We start from the raw sequence: 24128 nt of genomic DNA on the forward strand, positions 1-24128 counted from the left end.
TTCTGTTGCACGCAACACATATGTCGGAACCGGCTAGATCGGACCAATATATCATATAGCTACTATAGTTTTTGTATGGAAAACTGGATATCTTGACCAATCTCGGCATTTATAAGTTTCACTATGCTCTCTACATTTACGCAAAATCTTATTTACATCGGACCACTATATCATATAGCTGTCATTGAAACGATCGGTCGAAAATTAAATTGTTGTATGGAAAACATTTTTGTTTTTCAAGATATCTTGACCAAACTCGGCATTTATAAGTATCACTATGCTCCCTACATTTATGCAAAATTAATTTACATCGGACCACTATATCATATAGCTGACATAGTAACGATCAGCCGAAAATTAAATTCTTCTATGGAAAACTATTTTTTTTTTATCAATACATCTTGACCTAACTCCATTGAGTCGTTCGAATATTAAATTGTTCTATGGAAAACTTTATTTGTTTATCAAGACATATTGATCAACCTTCATTGAGTAATAAGTATACAGAGAGGGCTTTTGGATCAAAAGCTCTCTCTCAAAATACTTGAATCCAAGATACCGAGTTTGCAAACACAAATTGGAAACAACACACGGCTGTCTACAGCTACTACTGACGTTGCCCAAAATTCAAAGACAACTTCAGAACATTTTCTATTAGAACCAACAGCAACCATAATCAAAACAAGTAAGAAGCTTTAGTCGGGAGCTTCCGACTAGGGGATACCACGAACCCTCTTCTTCCAACACCAAATGCAGCTCGGGCTACGCGCTTTGTTGCTTTAGCAGTAATAACAAGTAACAGACTCTAGGCGGGAGTTCCTGACCAGGGGATATTCTTAACCCTCTTCTTCCAACACCAAATGCAGCTCGCACTACGCGCTTTGTTGCTTTAGCAGTTATAATAAGTAAGAGACTCTGGTCGGGAGTTCCCGACTAAGGGATATCCTTAACCCTCTTCTACCAACACCTTACCTTAGCAGTAATAAAAATAAATTGAAAAAAAAACTTTTCGAAATAGGGCTCGAACTCGTAACATACCACGCTTCTTGCCGCCGTCTCTACCCAACAGCCACACCAACAATTGTATCCTAATGAGAAATAACGGACAAATAGAATTCAATTAAGACGCGCATCAATGAGTGTGTGTACATGTATACAGACATTCTTGCAATTTGCGCTAGCTCCCCAAACAACGGGGGCTGCCAATATATATATAACCCCACGTTTACTAAAGTAACTTCTGTGTTTTTAAACCAATCTTGATGTAATTTTCAACAGTAGATCTTATTGTACTACAGAATATTTGTATATTCTCAAAAAGTCCATTGGATTTAAATTGTGGTGTAAATTGGTGGTTAATACAAACTGCTTTATTTACTTGATGTATAGCTATGTGGTGGTAGCGGGGAGTTGGTGATAGCTATAAAATGAAAGATACTTGATATATATATACTATTTTAGAAGCTACAAGTGAAGTTTGGTGACTCTAGTTCTAATAAAAAAGGTTTGATCAAAAAACAGAATTTCGATTTATATTCATTACCTGAAAACGGGGAAGGTTATCGAATATCGGAAACAAACTCGTACTGCGCGGGCACTGGGAGGACCTACGTTTTAAATTTCAGGTCTCTAGCTCTTATAGGTTCTGAGATCCTTGCGTTCATACTTACAGACGGACGAACGGGCGGACGCACAGACGGATAGACGGACAGACAGACATGACAGATGCTGATCAAGAATATATATACTTTATGGGGTCGGAGATGCTTCCTTCTGCCTGTTACATACATTTGCCCAAATGAACTACACCCCTTTTTCCAATTTTTAATTGTTAAAGACAGGCATAAAAATAAAATTGGCAATATCACCAAGTGCACGGCTTTGTGCAGTGGTGATGAAGAAGATGAAAATCGACCAACATTAAGGAAGACATGTAAGAAAAGAATAATAAAATAGTTCATTGACAGCGGAATGATTAGACTTGATAAACTTGTGCGTGTTTTGTTTCAATATTTTTACAAAATTAATAACAAAATAAAATAAAAACGGAGTTAAATTTCGAATATATCGTATTGCAAAAACTAAAGAACTGAGAGCGATACCTGATACCTCACAGATTTTTACAATTGAATTTCGTTTATTTTATCTGGGCTGGCTGCAAACATAACAGCTTAAATCATCCCAATTGCTTACCTTAATATTTTTGAATACCAAGAGCAATAAATTAGCAGTGTTGACTCTATGGGGAAATCCATAAGCGTAACGGTCGATATTGACAACTTACTTTGTAGAAATTAAAGATGACAGAATGTTCCCAGGTTAGTTTTTTATTTTTTTTATTTATGTTTATTGTTTTGAAAAATAGCGTACATTTTTATTACAACACAGTTGGCTTAGGTGATATTTCACCAAGCTTGGTTGGGTCCTCAGGCTTTATCGTGGAGAATCGTCAAAGGCGGCTTTTCTGAATAAGGCTACATCGTCACGTAGGTAGTCGGGAGACTCTGGGGCGTCTCCTATGTCATAGTTGGAGGAGGTCCTTGAACGATCTTCTCTTGAGGATTCTTGCTACCCGGTTGCAGTGTCGCTGCAATCGTTCATTGTACCGGTTGCGAATTCTCCGACTTGGCTGTCTATGGTCGCCATTGTGAGGTCTCTGTGCAAGGTAGAACTTCTGACGTACTAGTCAGCAGCGGTCATTCGGCGCAAGGCCAAATTTTGGAGTGTCTGAATCCATGTGCGATTTGTCCGAGACGCAATGCCCCATTCCTGGATACCTTATCTCCAAGATGGCGCCACCACCACGTTGTAAACTGCCCGTTTGTAGCGAAGTGGCAATGGGCTGTTGAGGTTTAGTAGCCAGTTGACCTTGATGGCACTGCTAAGCCAGTAAAATTCCAACGTAATTATTGCTTCTGCCAGGATGAAGGGGGCTGCCATCTATCCAGGCTGCTGGAGCCTTGCCACGCCTCAGTTAGGTCTTGACTGCCTGGCACTTCGGGGCATTGAGCTTGATATTCCACCTGCGTGCCTAGCTCTCAAGCAAGTGGATGTATTCCTGGGGCCCGTCAGTTGCTTCGTATTCGCAGTGGGCGGAGTAAAATATTGCTTCGTCAGTGCTTCTGATCTGTGCTTTACATTCATGTGCTGTGCCAGAGAGACATCATAATCCATGATAGTTTTGTTTATTAACAATGAATCCTTTGCCGCTGGGCGCCAAGACACATAGTGTTCTTGAGCCAGATCAGTCGCACTGCGCGTGTTCATACATGGACTCAGAAGTAACCTTACCGATGTTTTATTTTCAGCTCAGCCCAAAGTTTTGCCGTCTGCCATCTGTCGGCAAGGGCACAGGAGATCGAGGCCATTCATGATAGGTACACTTTTGCGACAAACTGTGCAAGGAGTTTGGAGAAGAGAGATAAAAAGTCCTTTCAAAACTAACAGCATTATAAACAAGGCGTCCTAAAAGACAAAGGGTACAACAAAGGGTAAGGCAATGCCCATATTTTAAAAAGAACCAAGGAAGCTAGACGCAGTGATTTTCGCGGGTGCTTCCGCATTTTCGAAACTGCTGCCGTTTAATACGTCGGTCGTCGGAAAAATCCGGATCCAGAACAATGAATCGGTATATTCAAAGTTATATCCGACTTCCATTGCTGCGGTTTTCATCAACAAGGAAGTACAAGATTTGTATCTCTTGCCCATCTAGGTCGCTGTTCAACAATCCGATCTGGGTAGTTATTAAGAAAGGCATTGATAACTCAGGCGCAAGTTAGAAGCGCTTTTCATAGATTTTTGTAAGCTCAATCAAAAAAACATAACGGATAAGTATCTGATGCCAATCACCACTATGATACTATCGAACCTAGGAAAAACTCTATACTTCACGATCTTAGATCTTATATCGGCTACCACAAAATTATCTTTCCGAGTAAGACCGTGAAAAACGTGTTTCTCCGTCAACGGGAAATATAAGAGTTCTATCGACTTCCGTTCAGCTTAAAGAACGCGGCAGGTATTTGCCAAAGGACAATCGATGATGCCAAGAATATTTCTGAACATATTAGGCATATTGGAGAGGTTTTAAGAAGCCTCCAGGACGCCAACATATCTCCCAAAAAAGTGAAATTTTTTCAAATGTGTCGAATATGTAGGTTTGGTAGTGTCCAGTAGCGGCACTACAAATAGCCCTGACAAAGTAAAAGCGATTCAGTATTTTGTGCAACCCTCTTATCTTTTTGCAGTAAGATCCTTTCTATGGTTTGCTAGTTATTACAGCTGCTTCGTAAAAGAGTTCGCCTCAATAGCTAAACCTTTTTCCTTTGTATATTGAAAGCGAAAAATGGAAGAATAAGTTAACAACGGTTAAAAAGGGCCCCATAACGCTTGATGAAAGGCAATTTCACGCCTTCGATAAATCAAGAAACATCCTGGCATGTGAGTCATTCTCCGCTACCCAGACTTAAAAAGGACGTCTAACACCAGACGCGTCTACTTCTGGTATAGAAGAGATATTGTCCCAAGGGAATAGACCGATTAAAATGATTTCTATAACCATGAAAGACAAGGAAATGTACTAAGCAACCACCGAAAGGGAGTTGCTGGCAACTATTGAGTGAACAACCTCAATATTTATTAGACCATCTGCCACTGATATTCGCTATCTCGGCGGAAAACCTAACGCATAAATAAAGCGGTGGAAAGTGTTCATTGATGAACATGATGAATCGATTTTTACATGGAGTGAACAACCTCCATTTTATACGGCCCATCAGTCACTGATATTCGCTATCTCGGCGGAAACCGTAACGCAAAAATAGAGCGGTGGCAAGCGCTAATCGACAAATATGATGAAACATGTTTTTTTTTTTTAAATAAACGGATTAAGGGCGGTGGTTAATGGCACTTGAACCTGGTATAAGTTGCTTGTCGCGCAAACACTGATACTCGTTGGGATACTCAATGCGTTAAGTATGTACAACAAGCCGCTTTTGAGCTTTAGATAGCGCAGTGCTGCTGATGTCCTTCGGCAATATTTTATCAGGTTTTTTGACAATACTTTTTGAAACGTTACGATGATTTTAAGTGCTTTTCCGAAATCAGAGAAACGGTCCACGATATTGGATTTTGCTAAGCTGCATTTCACACGACGTAGTTCTTTCTCTGTTTCATATTCTGCTTCAATAGGGGCTTGCCATTGAGATTGTAGCAATTGTAGCTATTCTGATCCATGTCAGGTTCGCATTCGGTTCGAACGTAAGACCATTTGCTGAAGTTGGTGGATTGTCTAATCTTGGTGATTCTATTAAGCATTAAGATCGTCAATTTACTTGGTGGCTTACTGAGGCAGGCTAGCACTATGGTAGAGCCTGCAGAGTTCAGCAAAGAAGCTCCTGTCTTTCGACAGACAGCTGTGGGAGAAATGCTGCGGACAATTCCGCAAGCAGGACAGTGCCTCAGAAGTTTAAGCGAGGCAGGAATATAGTCTTCACAGGAGCGACCTTGGTTTACGCTTGTCAGCAGGTGGACTGAAACTCCATGCTATCAATTCGGGTATAAATGTCTGCTCCATAAGCACTTGAGACGCATGGCAACAGCCTGCAACTTGGCCCTAGGGGAAGACTGAATCCATCTGGGGATGCGTGTCTTAGTGAGAGTTGCATAGCTATCGAGGAATTCTTGCCATCTTTAGAGGAGTTTGTTTGGCAAGGATGCTTTCCAACCTAGATCATGAAGCCAGATCTCTGACATGAAGATCTTAGCACAGACCACAAACGGAGCTAACCATCCCGCTGGATCGAACAGCTTGGCGAATCGTGAAAGCACCTAACGTTACGTATAAGACTGCTTCACTTTGATGTCGGAGGGTGGGAAGAGGAAGTCATCGGTGTCTGCTTTCCAGCGTAAACCTAGTGTCTTCGCTGGGCTAGCTTCTTCAGTCTTCAAGAAATCGGCTTGGATTAGATGCTTTCTCGGAAAATTAATGAACACAGTCTTATTGTTGAAAATCCATTTGCGTAATGGAAACCCGGCAGTGCCCAGAGCAATGCGTAGCTCGTGGACGACTCGGAGGGCACCACTTTCCGTGTGTGCTCCGACAAGCACGTCGTCGACGTACAGGAAATTGGAAATGACGCCGGCAGTCAAACAGTACAGTGAGCGAACGTCTGTGGATAGCTGCTGCAGGACCCGAATCGCCAGGTAAGGACCGCAGTTGACACCGAAGGTAACGGTGTTGAGCTTAAAATCACAGAGCACTCCATCACTATTATAGTAGAAGATGATTTGAAATGGGATGTTGTTTGGGTCAACAAGGATTTGCCAGTACAGTTGTCAGTTGAGAGTGATTGACGTGTTCTACTTGTGTTCCAAGATTTGTATATATTTTTGTGCTTCTAACCTGCTTTTTGTAGGTACATTGTGAATCTTTTGTGTCTAATTTAAACGGCTTTTATTACTTGTGCATAGTTCAATCTGTTGTACAGCGTAAGTTTATCAATTATTGCATTTATTGATCGCGGCGTCAGTTCCGTCATGTTTTCGGTAATCTTTTGTTTTTGCGCTCCCCTGTGCATACACTTGCTTGCTCGCTGGTGTATATGTTTGCAATTGTTAGTGTAAGAATATTTTTTGAACGTTTGCTTGCTATATTATTGTGCATCGTTTTTCGTTTTGTTCTTTGCTCTTGCAACTTCTGCTTATCTTAAACCCCGGTAGAAAATATGTCGTGCTGTAATAAATCTTGCACGTTCAAGCAGGCTGAAGATGCTGGACAGCCGCAATTTTTTCATTGCGGCTGTGTGAGAATATGATGCATGCTAAATGTGCAGGTCTCGCTGGGCGTGATTGCGACAAGATCGCTGCCATTGCCAAGAAGGGCTGTGGCGGCTTGCGTTGGTTGTGCCTATGCATCGACAAGCAAATTGATTTCTCCATAATGTATAATTCTGAGAAAATGTATAATCAATATTTAAGCTAAGCAGCTCTCTAGTAACTCAAGATTCGAGTTGCTTAGCAAATATAAATTAGAGTCTCCATCCAATCGCCGGTTAGAGTCATAATTTTTGCATTCGCCCTGTCAAAACGTCTGTCCAAACACCTAATGCTGTCATTATCACCTTTTTCGGGCGATTGTAAAAATATTACCCCTTGGTATCCCCTAGAGTAGTCCCAGTAGATCCTGTAGTTGATCCTGCCCCAGTCAGCGAAACTGCTTCAGCACCGTTAGCTTCTGGCCGCAAAGGTAGACCTGCGAGCAATCTAGCCCAGAATGTCAAAAGCAATCACGGTACCCACCAAACTTCTGTTGTATCTTTAGCCCCATCAGCTCATATTTTGACTGTTTTTGCCCCTCGTTGACAAGTATTTGTGTGGCGACTTATGTCAGACACCACTTGTGAGTCATTGCCTGCCCATATTACTAGCAAATCTTCTGCTAGCGTGTCAATTACCAAATATAATTTCTCCACTCCTCGTGAAATATCATCATTCAAAATAAATGTTTCACATGATATGTTCCCAATCATTTGTGATCCTAAATTTTGGCCTCCCCATATTATTGTTCACGAGCTTAAGCATAAAAAGCGAAACCAGCCTTTCCCTGTCACCCTTCCGGGTGACCTTCTTCGATATAAGGTCCTACCGTTACTTCCATATAGAACTAACTTCATCTTTCAACCTAGTTTCTTTTCTTTATCAGAGGTTTTATTTTAAAGCTTATTAATCTTTTTATGGCTTGCACTTCTTTCGATTCGGATAAAATCGTATTTTTTGGATTTAGGTTTCCACACGTGTCAAACTTCGAGTTATTTGGCCGCCCACCTTACGACGGAAATTGCCAAGTCTGTAATTCGCGCGTATCTGATGTTTTATAAGGTTATGCTGCTGGAAGTTAGAAATATGATTTATTCTTGATATGCAGTGTTATTCTCTTTTTAGAAGAAGTCGTAAATGTTGGTTTGGCTGAATAGTGATGGAAATAACTGACGAGTGGCTATGTGCGGCAGCTAAGAGCTTATGTTTCACTTTATCAGCTTCATCAGAAGGCAAGAAACATGGTTAAATTCCACCATATCTGATTCTGAGGCTTTTTCGAATAATTTAATTGTGCCCCTTCTTCTGATATTCAAGTCTATTTGGTATGAAACATATTACTTGCATTATAGAAATTTATTCATACGTGCGTGATAATGAAATATTTAAAGTGTTAGGTGATTTTAATTTACCGAACATTGGTCATTATTTACTGCTTAAAATTATCTAGTAGTAGCACAGCATGACTCTATAGATTGCATGCTAGACCTTTCATTGTTTCAAATCAATTCAACTTCTAATCATTTTAATAGAACACTTCATCTTGTATTTGTCAACGATTATATTATTGCTAATGTGTCTAGGTCCCCTCTTTTATCTCTTCCTGACGATGTATATCATCCTACTTTCGAGGTTGCAATGTTCAATTGCAATCCTCTTATTTCTCATTCATCAGCTACCCATAAGCCCAGCCGTTGCTTTCGCAAAGGAAATCATTCCTTGCTTAATCAACGTGTTCATGAAACCGGTTTTCTTTTTTATATGACTCTGTTGATATGAATATTGCTATTCATTTTTTTTTTATAACATCCTGAACTCCATCGTAGATGCTGGTATTCCTAATTCAATTCCCTCAATTGCTTATTCAAAGCCACCCTGTTTCACTCCCAGACTATCAAACCTAAAAAATATTTAGTCTAAATATTTTAAAAAGTTAAATAAGTCTGTTTCGAGTATTGACTGTCCTAAATATTCCATAGCCAAGTCAAACTTATTCTCAGTGCAATAAAAACAATCTTACTTGTTGCAAAAGTAAATTTGACCAAAATCCGAGACAGTTTTATAGTTTTGTAAACTTGAAGCGTAAATCTGCAAGTTTCCCATCTTCTCTTTTTCTCGGGATGGATAAAGCTAGCAATGATCCTGATACTAATAACCTCTTTGCTAATTTTTTTCAATCAACCTACTCTTTTGTCTGTCCTAATTATAATTGCTCTACCTTTCTACTCAAGGAGTGTAGCTCTCCCTTACTTCGTCCATTGCTAATGATTTTTAATCCATCCCTTAAATCTTGTCTTTCTTCCTCTTTGGAAAGAATCTTATATCATTCCTCTCCACAAGACAAGGTGGCAAGAAAAATATACAATATTGCAAAACTGTCCGCTATCTCTTAATTATTTTTTATTATATTGAAAAAATAATCACTTCGAATTTGCAGCATTACTGCAAATCAGTTGTCTATCTGTTCAACATGGATTCGTAAAGAATGGGTAAACAGCGACCAATATGCTTGAATTTACTTCCTTGATAAACTATGCTTTCGTGTCTAAAATGCAAACTGATGTTATTTACACTGACATCAGTAATGGGTTTGATTCTGTGTACCATGATCCCTTACGCCTCAAACTTGACCGTTTACGTTTCCCTCCGTCTCTTTTGCCTTGGATTTCTTCGTGTTTAAAAGGTAGGACCCAAAGGGTCATTCTGAGGTTGACTACCTCAAAACAGGTTCACGTTACTTCTGGTATTTCTCAAGGTTGTCATCTTGGACATTTACTTTTTTATAAACAATCTCCCCTCTGTTATTACATATGCCTATGTACTTATGTATGCGGACGATGTGAAAGTCTGATCGCCTACATTATTCTCGTCTACATGCTGATTTGAACGCTATGCAATTTTGGTATTCATCTAATCAAAACAGTTAAGGACCTAGGCGTGCTTTTTGAAACGACTTACGCTTCTCAAAAACTGAGCGAGTGCGATGCATTTTGAATGTCCCAAGTTGATGTGATCAGGATTTTTGAAGGGTAACGCAACTATTTATCTGCCTGTCTCATTCTGTCTCATTTTCCTTGTGGAAAAGGACTAAATTCTCGCGGCATTTGACATAACTACTAAGCCAGTAAGGATCAACCGAAGTGGTCTATATGCCCAGTGGCGACCCGCATATGTTCGATTGTATGCCGCCGAGACGTATTGACGGGATAATGTCTGCTTGTAACAGCACATCAATCTGCGAGCACACGTGGAATGAGGAGTCAGCAATTAGATGTTTGGTCCCTCAGAATACTGTGTGGAATCGGATGTGAGGGCAAATTGCCTACCAGATTGGACAGAACAAAGGCGGAGGCTTCGGTTTCGATCTTAGAATCTCTGCTTGTCGAGAGCTTTGGAGCAGCGCTCACACTTCTGCTCGGCCTTATCCCAAAGGGCGCAGACTTGGTCTAAGGGGACTCTAAGCGTGTAGGGCGATGAGCTTGGAAACGAGTTAATTCTTGCCTTGAACTGACTAAGTCTGCCAGTCACGGCAATAAATTCACAGAGCGCCATTTTTTTAATGCTTGAAAATTTCAGACCTACTGCACGAGTGGTTGGAGGTACGGAAACCAAAATATTCGGACCTTAGCGGAAAGAGTGAAAGAGTTGCTTGAATTACTCACCTTTCTTTGGAAGGAGTGGGGACCCCTTATTTAAATTAATTTATTTGTATTAATGGAATTTGGAACAATAGCAACTCAAATAAATATAATAATTTATTTATTGATGGCTCTGGCGACCTTTCCATATTTCAAAATATTTTGTTGGCTGGCTCGAGGTCCGTGTTTGTTAAAACAAACAATGAAAAACAATTTTATTTTATATTTGTTTCCGATATATTTCGGTTGCACATCGGCAAACCGTCTTCAGGGCACTAACACCAAGATACAGAAAAAACAATTAACAATTATAATACAATAAATTAAACATTATTTCGAACATTTTACATACATTATTTTACACGTCTGCGCTTTTTGACGTGGAGATTGTTACTGAGGTTGTTTGGCTGTTTAAGAGGTGTCTGTACAAGTGAGCGCAATTTTCTGTGTCTGTCTTGTAGTTTAGTCGTTTGTTGGTTGGTGTGTTGATTATGTGTAGCATTTCCAATGTGTGTCGCTTGTTATAGTGTTGTTCTTGTTGTAAGATTGTTGTTTCATCAAAATTTGGTGTGTGGTTGCTTTTTATACAATGGGTCATAAGTGCTGTTTTCTGTATATTATTTTGATGTCTTAGTTTGAAGTCCGATTTATGTTGACTAATCCTTGTTTTTAGCTTCGATTTTGTTGTACCTATGTAGACACTATTGCACTTGTTGTTGTTTTCCCCGCCACATGGTATTTGGTAAACGACGTTGCTTTTGTCGATCATCGGGATTTTCGACTTTATCTTGTTAAAGAATCTTTGTAATGTATTCGTCGGTTTGTGTGCTACTTTTATATCTTGTTTGTTATAACAGTCTGAGTTTGTGAGGCGTTCTGATAGTCGTGGTACATATATTAGTGATTTGTATATTTTAGCAGGTTCTGTTGGCTTTTTTCTTTCGATTTGTCGTCTTATTAATAATGTTTTGATTATATTTGGGGGGAAGTCATTTTTGGTCAAGAGTTTTTTGATTTCATGTTCAATTTCTTTGTGGTATATTGTGTCCGATATGTTCATCATTCTATTCATACAGCCTAGTGCTGTATTGATTATCATACTCTTTGGGTGGTTTGAATTGAAGTTGAGTATTCGTCCGGAGGCTATGGGTTTCCTATACCACTTTATTTTGAGTGTGTTGTCCATCCTGCTTACAATAGAGTCTAAAAATGGTAATTTCCCGTCCTTTTCTAATTCCATTGTAAATTTTATCTGTTTGTGGAAGGAATTCAATTCTTTTAGAATTTTCTCCACTTCTATTTTGTTAGTTATGGCAAAAAGGTCATCTACATATTTGGTCAAGAGTCTTGGTTTTATTTTTAATTTATCTGTAATCTTGTCCAACAGTTCCTCCATTAATATATCTGCTATTACTGGGGAAGCCAGTGATCCCATTGGCATTCCTTTTAGTTGTGTGTATATTTTGTCTTCGTATTTGAAATATCTGTTTTCCTGAATGCAAAATCTAACTATGTCCATAAATAGTTGTTTCGGTATACTCGTGTGCTCTTCTAATTTGGTCCATTTTTGTCTTATTGTGTCAAGTGCTAATTCTATTGGTATGCTGGGAAATAAGGATACTACGTCGAATGATACTAATGTTTCTTCTTCTCAAATCTGGGAGTTGTTAACTCTGTCTTTAAAATCTACCGCGTTCTTGATGTTGTACCTAGAGTCCATTGTCAGATTTTTTAATATTTGTATTATATATTTGCACAGCCCGTAAGATGGAGATCCGATGGAGGAACATATTGGTCTCAGTGGTGTTCCTTCCTTGTGTATTTTTGGTAGTCCATATATCCTCGGAGGTACCGCTGTTGTTGTAGTCATCTTATTTCTTTCGTCCTTTGAAATAAGACCCATCTTGAATAATTGTGCTACGAAGTTGTTATTCTTTGTCTGTAGTCTTGATGTCGGATCCAGTCTCAGTGTTCTATAGGCGCATAAGTCGTCTAAAATATTTGTCATTTTATTTTTATATTCATCCTCATCCATTGCTACGGTTTTGTTGCCCTTATCCGACGATAGAATTTTAATATTTATATTTTCTTTCAATAATTTTCGTGTCTGTTCCACTGTGTCCAGTATTGCTCGATCCCTACTGTTTTGGTTGTTCTTGGTTTTATGCTCTTTGACTAACAAAGAGAATTTTGTGCGCGCCGACTCTTGTGTTTCCTTTTCTTTTATGGTTTGTACTAGCTCCTCACCGTCTGCGATGTATTTCAAGAGAGGAAAATCTTTCTTGCTGATTGGGAGAGCGAACTTCGGCCCTTTTGCGAGTAACGCTACGACGTTTGGCGGGAATTCTATTTTTGTTTTGTTTACGAACCACTCTCTTTGAGTGTTGTTGTCCGCTAAGGCTAGGTTCCGTTGATCTCGTAACTTATCGTGTTTCGTTTCTTGTCTTTTCTTAAGTGTTGTTGTTATTTTGTTTTCTATATTTCTCTCGCTCTCAAAAAACGCTTTTGCGTCATCTGTGGTCATCAGTTGTTCTATGTTTGTTTTTGCTTTTTCCATATGTTTTGCTTGTTCTTGTAATAGGTTGTGTTTGTGTTTTATAAGTAAGTTTAATATTTTGGTATGGTAAAAATGTGTGTGTCTAGTCAATGCTCTTGTTATGTCAGGGTGGGTTTTATTGTCAGTGGTCAGTATGGTCAAATGCTGTGTCAAGTTTTTGATGAAGTTGGGTATTAAATTTGATTTTCTACATTTTAACAAAAATTTTAAACTAGATTTAAGTTTAGTTAATTTTACCAGTGTTAGTTAATAATGTTAATAATGTTTAATTTATTGTATTATAATTGTTAATTGTTTTTTCTGTATCTTGGTGTTAGTGCCCTGAAGACGGTTTGCCGATGTGCAACCGAAATATATCGGAAACAAATATAAAATAAAATTGTTTTTCATTGTTTGTTTTAACAAACACGGACCTCGAGCCAACCAACAAAATATTTTGATATAATAATTTATAAAATATTTGTTGGCTGGCTTGAGGTCCGTGTTTGTAAAGACAACAATGAAAACAATTTTATATAATATTTTGCTTCCAATATATTTCTGTGGCACATCGGCAAACCGTCTTCAGGACACTAACACCAAGATACAAAAAACAATTAACAATTAGAATACAATAAATTAAACATTATTTCGAGCTAATGTTTAAGAGGCGGTTGCAAGTAGTGCGGTATGTTACGAGTTCGAATGCTATTGAAGGGAAGTATTTGTTTGGTAATTTATTTTTATACTCTTGCAGAGGGTATTATAATTTTGTCTTGAAATGTGCATCGAATAGTAGGAGACATCTCCGACCCTATAAATTATAAATATTCTTGATCAGTATCAACAGCCGAGTCTGTTTCTGTCTGTTTCTATATATGTCAGAACCACCTGGATCGGACCACTATATCATAGTGCTGCCACTGCTAAGGAGCTCGAAGGCTCAGGGGATACCCTAGTCGGGAAACTCCCGACTATAGCCGCTTGCTTGTTTTTATATGTCAGATAATTTGAATCGGCATGTGTGAATAAGTTTGCTTTTCGCAAGCAAAAAATATTTTTCAATTGCCCAGTAGCACTAACCATACAACATATAAATTAGATAGCTAGAAGAAATGTTGATAGCTGTGTCGATTTGGCGTCACAGAAAATTTATGTTTGTGTCTTTAATAAGTTTCGTTAACTAATTTGGAATTTCACAATATTACGAAAAGTATGTACAAAATCTTTTAGCTCGAGCTCTCTAGCCTTAAGCATCTACGCGTCTAAATATTCACTTTTTGGTGTATAATAAATTAAGCAACTATTGTTAAAATCGAAATATTTTATTAGTGTTTATGAATGTAGAATATTAACTCTTAAGTTCCATCTATATAACCAAATTGTGAACCCCTATAATAACCATAGTGGTGACCCCTACAACACCCAAAGTGTGACTCGAAGGTGACCCAAAGTTTACACGCAACTCAGGACAGATGGAGCACCTATTGGCTTTCGCCAATTCAATTTGGAATTAAAAGCTAATGAACACACTCATGTAGCTTTCCTACGACATATTCACACAAACATAAACATTTAACGCAGTCCCGCGAAATACATTACGCTTAAAATACAAAATAGAGGACGACAATAATGCTAGCGCGCACATTAAGAACAGCAATGTAGTAGTTGCAGACAATGTATACTTTGTTTTCGTCAAGATGCCATTTCCTCAACTACATACGGTCACAAACATTAAAATGATTTTCACAAAGCTGCAAAATTGGTGTCTTTTATAAGGCATAGGCTTACGGAAGGAACACGGGAAGTATGCAGCCGTCATCACATATGCGGATTCCAAATACTCAGATCAAGTTCACGATCTTGTTCAAAATTAAATAAATCCATACACTACACTCAAGCAAGCCATTCTTGCAAAGCTCGCTGAGTCAGAGATGACACGCCTCGACAAACTTGCCACTGGCATTCAACTCGGCGATGAACGTCCAAGCCATCTCCTCAGCCCAATACAGCAAACCAATGCTACTAACGATGAATCAAATGTACGTTGTTATTAGATAAGACGCCTTCCTCCTGCGTCTCGCGCCGTCATCGCAGGTATTCTTGAGACTTTCTTAAATACAACACTATCGCAACTTGCAACAGCCGCTGACGCCGTAATGGATACACTTAGTTATTTTTCATGTGATAACATTGCAGTGCTATCACGTAGCAACACTGTAACTGAGCATCTAATTGACAACTGCAATAGCAAGATAGAAAAACGTCTGGATGCCCAGGATATATGCTTCAAAAGATCAACACAAAATTGGTCAGCTGCTCAACAGCAATAACAACAACGGAAATCGACACACTCGCAGTCGCAATCGATCACAAAGCAACCGCAACAATAAACCGATCGCACACGCCGATTCAAATCAAAATTGCTTGTGTCATAACAAGTATGGCTGCAGTGCTCAACACTGCACAGCACCATCAAACAAACAACAACAACACAAAAAACTACCAAACACCGTCAAAGATAATCAAATTGGCAACGTCGACGCTCAATCTATTTATGCCATGCAACATTTTTCCAAGCTTATTTTAACCGTTCACAGTATAAGAACCTCTAATCGACTATTTATTCCAGATACAAAGTCTGGTAAAAAATTCCATATCGACACTGGCGTAGAAGTGCCAGTCATACCGACGTTTCATAGCCACCGTCGAAAATCCTATTTTTGCTGCTAACGGCACTACCATTAAAACATATGGCTCAACCCGTCTCACTCTCGACATTGGGTTACATCCACCATACACATGGAATTTTATCACTGCTGACATAAAATGTCCAATCATTGGATCAGATTTTCTACAGCACTACAACCTTCTCCTTAATATCAAAGATGTCAAAATGATCGACTTCGATCTTCAATAACATTAAAAACCTTTAAAACATTCTGTGAGTTTTTTATGTTTATGGTCAGTATAAACCATTGGTATACACTTTTACTTAAAAATCTGAAAAGCTTCTGCAAAGCTTCGACATCTAGATTTTACGACATTTACGACATCTATTCTGCACATAGTGTCGATAACATTACTGCTGACACATTCTCTCGCATCGAAACTATTGAAGCCAACAGCACTGACTACAATAAGATGCTGCTTCACAAGCAAGTTGGCCAGAGCTAATAAAAGCTGCTTAATGACAACACCATTACACTACAAATCACAATCAAGTACTCCAATCTTATGCGATTTTTCTACTTCCACAGTGCGAACATTCATACCGCAGCCCCATTTGAATGCAAGTTAACGAGTGCCCCTCGCGCGCAACAGTTTGACACTTTGTTGTCAACCAGAACATTGGCTAACAGTTGCGCGCATTATGCTGACACAGCGGATTTTTGGTGACCAGTGCTCTGATCGAAATGGTCAGCGTCGGTAACCTGAGCCCTTGCCTATGTCTCAAGAGCAGCGTTATTCGCTTATGCTTAGTCGGCTTGCCGACTGCTGTTGCAAAAGCTACAATATAATTATTTTTATGCACCAGCCGCTGTGGCTTCTAGTTCTTAAGTTCAGTTCTGTTCACACATTCAACAAGCGCACTGCATCTGAAATTTATTACTCCGGCTTTGCCGCATTTTATATCATTTTATTTTATTGCTGAGCCACAAGGCCAGCGATTGGGAGCATCAAGCCACCAACTTATACTCCAGTAATCCTACAACTGGAATAACCTAGGAGGACTAAATCTTCAGAGACTCGGCCCCTGGGCTGTCTCTGAACTCTTGCAATCTCGCCAGCGACGACGACACCTCGAGGAAGTGACGGCGCAAGCAGGCAATTGCGTAATTTGCATAAGGATATAGCTTTCTTTTTCAAACACTGCATCCCTTGCCAAAAATCTAAAGTCACGTGCCAAGTTCGTTCACCACTCCAGCAATACACACTGCCTTCACGCAGATTACAACGTATCAATTTTGACCTCAATGGACCATTACCTCAATCTGACAATTTAGATATTTTCTCGAACGCTATACCAGATGGCCAGATGCAGTTGCTATCGGAGATATCCAAGCTGAAAGAGTAATTCTGCAATTTCGATGTGTTTGGTGTTTGCAATTCTTTATTTAATTTGTGGGAGCTAAAACAGCGCGCTAGGGGAAATATATTCAATTATTTTTATACCCTGCACCCATTAAAAATAGCTAAATAGTAGCAGGTCTAGAGTCAGGGGATATCAGCCACGACCACCACACGAACTAGTCATTATCAAAGAATTTAAAAAGATCAAACAGTTCGGATAGAAAAATGAACTATGCTTAAAAATTTTTACATGTTCAAGCTTTACATTTTGTGTTTCCATTGGCGATTGATCATACAACAGACACGTCCTCTTCTGGTATATTGATATTGTCCCAAGGTGAAAGACCGATTAAAATGCTTTCTAGAACCATGAAAGGCAAGGAAATGCACTAGGCAATTCACAAATGGGAGTTGCTGGCAACTCACCTGGCCTCAACAACCTCAATATTTATACGGAACATCTGATAACCGCTATCTCGGCGGAAAACCTAAAGCAAAAATAAAGCGTTAAAAATTGTTTATCGACGAACATAATGAAACCATTTTTACAAGCCAGGGAACGAAAACCACGAATGAAAAACAAATGCCGTGCATTATCCATACAGGACGTCTCTATGGAGTGAACAAACTTAATTTTTATGCGGACCATCAGCCACTGGTATTCGCTATCTCGGCGGAAGCCGATGGAAAGCTTTCATCGACGAAGATGATAAAAACATTTGTTACAAGCCAGGGAAGGAAAACCATGGCATTTGCATTGTCCATACAGAACGCCAACGCGTTGGAAAACGAGCCTCGAAGCCATGAGCCAGAATACATGCATAAAAATATATTTATCCATTATCACCAAGCGGATGTCTTTCGTCATAGCGCAGAGACCCTGCAGCTCTCACACACCCGCATGCTTTCATGACTCCATTGTGATCAATAAACGGATTGAGGTTGGTGGTGGATGGCACTTGAACTTGGTAAAATTTAGCTTGTCGAGCAATCACTGATACTCCTTGGGATGCTCAATGCGTTAAGTATGAGCTTAAGATAGCTCAGTGCTGCTGATGATCTTCGGAAATTGAATATCAGGTTTCTGACAATGGTTCCTGAAACGATATGATGACTCTATGTGCTTTGCCAAATTTGCATTTTTTTTTTTCTTACTTGCCTTTTACAGGACATAGTTCTTCCGCTGTTTCATAGACTGCTTTGATAGAGGTTGGCAGGAAGGGGGATAAGTTTAGCCACGGGCCTCTCAATGAAACCACGGGCAGTAAGGTCATCAACCACGCGGACTGTGTCATCCTTTCCTGTATGCGTGGCTTGGACTCGGCCGACCCGCCATTCATTAGATGACGATAACCATGTTGCCATTTTGAAAGTTTCCATTTTGATATTGCCATTGGCTTTGGTGCAGCTCCTTGAGATATTCGTCTTTCCAACGGCAACAAAACTGCTGATTGAGGGCCTTAAGACCTTGCCAGCGTTTCAAGATGGACGCTGCGCTCTCTTTAATTTCAGGCTCCGACATCGATATAAGAGGACCACTGCTTACGGTTTAATTAAATTAAAGGTGGCAGAAAGTTCTGAGTCTAGTAAATCTCAAAATAAACAAATTAAATATGGAAAGGTCGCCAGAGCCATCAATAAATATCAACGGAAGGCACGCCGTATGCACAGCAGCCAACATGAGCTACGCAAATATAAAAACTAAATACAAGGATTCCAAAAGAACAATTAATAAATTCCAACTAACACTGGTAAAATTAACAAAACTTAAATCTAGTTTAAAATTTTTGTTAAAATGTAGAAAATCAAATTTAATACCTAACTTCATCAAAAACTTGACACAGCATTTGACCATACTAACCACTGACAATAAAACCATCCCTGACATAACAAGAGCATTGACTAGACACACACATTTTTACCATACCAAAATATTAAACTTACTTATAAAACACAAACACAACCTATTACAAGAACAAGCAAAACATATGGAAAAAGCAAAAACAAACATAGAACAAATGATGACCACAGATGACGCAAAAGCGTTTTTTGAGAGCGAGAGAAATATAGAAAACAAAATAACAACAACACTTAAGGAAAGACAAGAAACGAAACACGATAAGTTACGAGATCAACGGAACCTAGCCTTAGCAGACAACAACACTCAAAGAGAGTGGTTCGAAAACAAAACAAAAATAGAATTCCCGCCAAACGTCGAAGCGTTACTCGCAAAAGGGCCGAAGTTCGCTCTCCCAATCCGAAAAAAAGATTTTCCTATCTTGAAATACATCGCAGACGGTGAGGAGCTAGTACAAACCATAAAAGAAAAGGAAACACAAGAGTCGGCGCGCACAAAATTCTCTTTGTTAGTCAAAGAGCATAAAACCAAGAACAACCAAAACAGTAGGGATCGAGCAATACTGGACACAGTGGAACAGACACGAAAATTATTGAAAGAAAATATAAATATTAAAATTCTATCGTCGGATAAGGGCAACAAAACCGTAGTAATGGATGAGGATGAATATAAAAATAAAATGACAAATATTTTAGACGACTTATGCGCGTATAGAACACTGAGACTGGATCCGACATCAAGACTGCAGACAAAGAATAACAACTTCGTAGTAAAATTATTCAGGATGGGTTTTATTTCAAAGGACGAAAGAAATAAGATGACTGCAACAACAGCGGTACCTCCGAGGATATATGGACTACCAAAAATACACAAGGAAGGAACGCCACTGAGACCAATATGTTCCTCCATCGGATCTCCATCTTACGGGCTGTGCAAAAAAATAATAAAAATATTAAAAAATTTGACAATGGACTCTAGGTACAACATCAAGAATGCGGTAGATTTTAAAGAAAGAGTTAACAACTCCCATATTTGAGAAGAAGAAACATTAGTATCATTCGACGTAGTATCCTTGTTTCCCAGCATACCAATAGAATTAGCACTTGACACAATAAGACCAAATTAGAAGAGCACACGAGTATACCGAAACAACTATTTATGGACATAGTTAGATTTTGCATTCAGGAAAACAGATATTTCAGATACAAAGACAAAATATACACACAACTAAAAGGAATGCCAATGGGATCACCGGCCTCCCCAGTAATCGCAGATATATTAATCGAGGAACTGTTGGACAAGATTACAGATAAATTAAAAATAAAACCAAGACTCTTGACCAAATATATAGATGACCTTTTTGCCATAACTAACAAAATAGAAGTGGAGAAAATTCTAAAAGATTTGAATTCCTTCCACAAGCAGATCAAATTTACCATGGAATTAGAAAAGGACGGGAAATTACCATTTTTAGACTCTATTGTAAGCAGAATGGACAATACACTCAAAATAAAGTGGTATAGGAAACCCATAGCCTCCGGACGAATACTCAACTTCAATTCAAACCACCCAAAGAGTATGATAATCAATACAGCACTAGGCTGTATGAATAGAATGATTAACATATCGGACACAATATACCACAAAGAAATTGAACATGAAATCAAAAAACTCTTGACCAAAAATGACATCCCCCCAAATATAATCAAAACATTATTAAAAAGACGACAAATCGAAAGAAAAAAGCCAACAGAACCTGCTAAAATATACAAATCACTAATATATGTACCACGACTATCAGAACGCCTCACAAACTCAGACTGTTATAACAAACAAGATATAAAAGTAGCACACAAACCGACGAATACATTACAAAAATTCTTCAACAAGATAAAGTCGAAAATCCCGATGATCGACAAAAGCAACGTCGTTTACCAAATACCATGTGGCGGGGAAAACAACAACAAGTGCAATAGTGTCTACATAGGTACAACAAAATCGAAGCTAAAAACAAGGATTAGTCAACATAAATCGGACTTCAAACTAAGACATCAAAATAATATACAGAAAACAGCACTTATGACCCATTGTATAAAAAGCAACCACACACCAAATTTTGATGAAACAACAATCTTACAACAATAACAACACTATAACAAGCGACACACATTGGAAATGCTACACATAATCAACACACCAACCAACAAACGACTAAACTACAAGACAGACACAGAAAATTGCGCTCACTTGTACAGACACCTCTCAAACAGCCTCAGTAACAATCTCCACGTCAAAAAGCGCAGACGTGTAAAAAATGTATGTAAAATGATCGAAATAATGTTTAATTTATTGTATTAAAATTGTTAATTGTTTTTTGTATCTTGGTGTTAGTGCCCTGAAGACGGTTTGCCGATGTGCAACTGAAAAAATATATCGGAAGCAAATATTAAATAAAATTGTTTTCATTGTTTGTTTTAACAAACACGGACCTCGAGCCAGCCAACAAATATCTTAAACAAATTAAGGACACGTTACAGTTGCAGACTATTATAGCAGGCTATTATAGCAATGTAACAACGGCAGTGGGCACTGCTTTGGGGGTCCAAAGGGAAAAGTTTAATAGAAAACAAGTAAGATGCTGAACCCCTTTCTACCAACAACAAATGCAGCACGCGCCACGAGTTCGTTTGCCTTACTTAAAAAAAATATTAAAAAGAAAAAAAAAAGTTGTTCCCTCAATAAGACTTGAACCCGTAAAAGACCGCATTACTTGCCACCGCTTCTACTCGACAGCCATACCAAGAATTGAGTCTTAATGAGAAAAAAAACGGATTAAATTAGCAGCACAGAAAACAATACAATCGCAATTGCAATGCTGTTGTTAGAATTCCGTAAAGAAGCTTATTAATGTGTGTGTGTACATGTATACAGAAATTCTTACAATTTGCGCTAGTTGCCGCAAAAACGTGGCAAGCCAAAATACGTTTTTTTAATATCTTGTGAGTTTCCTAACCGATCCTAATGACCGTATTTTTTCAAAAAGACAATTGAATTAAAATTGCGACTTAAATTGGGGGTACATCAATTGGTTTATTTATTTTATTTGTATTTTTATGGTGTGTAGGCGGGGGGTGGCAATGCCTATAATAAAAATATATTTTATATATATACTATCGAATAAGTTAAATGGTAAATTTGGTTGGTCTAGCTCATATGAATTACTAGATTTGATCAAAACACAGGATTGCGATATCGATTACTTGGAAACGGGGCCAGCTATCGATTATCTCGCGGGCACTAGGAGGAACTACGTTCCAAATTTCAGGTCTCTAGCTCTTATAGGTTTTGAGATCCTTGCGCTCACACATACGGACGGACACGCAGACGGACATGCGGACAGACGGACATGGCTATATCAACTTGGCTGTTGATGCTGATCAAGAATATATATACTTTATGGGGTCGGAAATGCTTCCTTGTGCCTGCTACATACATTTGTACAAACACATAATAAAAATAAAATAGTAACACAGGAGTAAAAATACAGGAGCTCACACGCCAAATACAAGATGTGTTGGTGGCGGCACCTGATATAAAAGTGAATGAAGACGAAACTCTTGACGTTATAAAGTCTGTCCCAGCATTTAATGGGGCTCAAGAACACTGTTTGTCTTGGCACCAACCGGCAAAGGCTGCTTATAGACTTCATATCATCATAAAGGAATCGCAAGCCATTATCAGGCGGTGATAATTAAAGGAAATAAAATAAGGGGCACAGCTGACAAAACGCTGGCATCGTTGGGCACACGTGGTCATATCTGGACTAAAAAGTAATCTTACCGATGTTCTGTTCTCAGCTCAGCCCAAAGATTTGCCGTCTGCCACGGCAAGGGCACAGGAGATCGAGACCAATAGGCCAATATTAAACACACCTTTGCGTCAAGCTGTGCGAGGAGTTTGAAGTAGAGAGAAAAAAAGTCGCTCCAAAACTACCACCATTAAAAACAAAGGGCAAGGGAAAAGCCCATATATAAAATGAACCAGCGTGCCAGTCGCAGGGGTGCAGCCGCGGTAATGACCGCTGGAAAAAATGGATGTAAATCCAACATCTTCGAAACCTCGTCACTTCCAACAAACTTTCACCGGTAACAAGGCTAACAGGTCTACAGTCAGGAGGTATCAGCCACGACTACCTCACGAATTAGTAATTATCAAAGAATTTAAAAGGATCAAACAGTTCGGATAGAAAAACTGATCAGGGACGTCAAAGAGTTATAGCCTAATTTCAATATGCTCAAAAAATGTTAAATTTTCAAAGTTCACATTTTGTGGTTCTGTTGGCAGTGTCCGTTGACGGTAGCATGTGTGTGGAAAAAGTACCTCTTCATTAAATAAACAGCTGATCGGTTTGTTTTGTCAAATTATATCACCTCGAAGTACGGGCTCCATTTAATGGACTCTTTGCGGGATTTGGCCATCTTAAAATGTTAAAAACTGTGGGATTATTAAAATTTAAAATTATAATATAAATTTACCGCTTGCTTTCGTTGCTATATTAGTTGTTTATGGTAATGATATTTTCATATTTTTCATAACATCGATTCGAAATTCGATAAATCATCGCAAAAAACACGAACTGTTCTGGGCAAATACAAACATTTTTGAAAAATGTCAAATTTTTGAAAAATGTGAATAATGTGTTTTCTTATGGGAAAACGTACAGAACGTATCATTAACATTGGACAAAAATATGACATTCGCAAAAAAAATTTAAGAAATGTTGACAGTGGAATTAGGCTGTTAATCATTTAGCTCACCAGGATCCTCGTCAGAAAGATTGTGATTATCAGCACCCAGCATCCGCAGCAGTCACGGAGAGTGAAGATGAAAATGAAGTAGATTATAACAGAAACACAGCTAACATTTTAGCGGAGTCTCCCTGCTCCCATTCATTAAACGGAAAGTATTAGAAACGACTTTGAAATTTTTTAATAGACACTGGGGCATCAAAAAATTTCATTCAACCCATAATTGAAATGAAAACACAATTCCCGTCGAAAATCCATTCGTCGTAAGTGTACGCTTACCATGTTCGGGGTTAAGAGCCCATTCTTTTTACTTCCATGCCTTTCTACCTTCGATGGTATAATTGGATTTGACCTTCTAACGAAGGCAGATGCCACTACCGATTTAAGCTCCACTTCAG

General features: G+C 38.8%; 1 long non-coding RNA gene across 1 annotated transcript in view; it reads right to left on the reverse strand.

Moving 5' to 3' along the window:
• LOC135440395 (uncharacterized) overlaps positions 1-24128 on the reverse strand; it is a 72967-nt gene that overhangs the window by 1253 nt on the left and 47586 nt on the right. The gene's annotated exons all lie outside the window — the stretch shown is intronic.

Source organism: Drosophila montana, unplaced genomic scaffold, assembly GCF_035044405.1.
Source record: "Drosophila montana isolate Dmon_TW-CO22-7 unplaced genomic scaffold, ASM3504440v1 contig_96_1, whole genome shotgun sequence".
Classification (NCBI taxonomy): domain Eukaryota; kingdom Metazoa; phylum Arthropoda; class Insecta; order Diptera; family Drosophilidae; genus Drosophila; species Drosophila montana.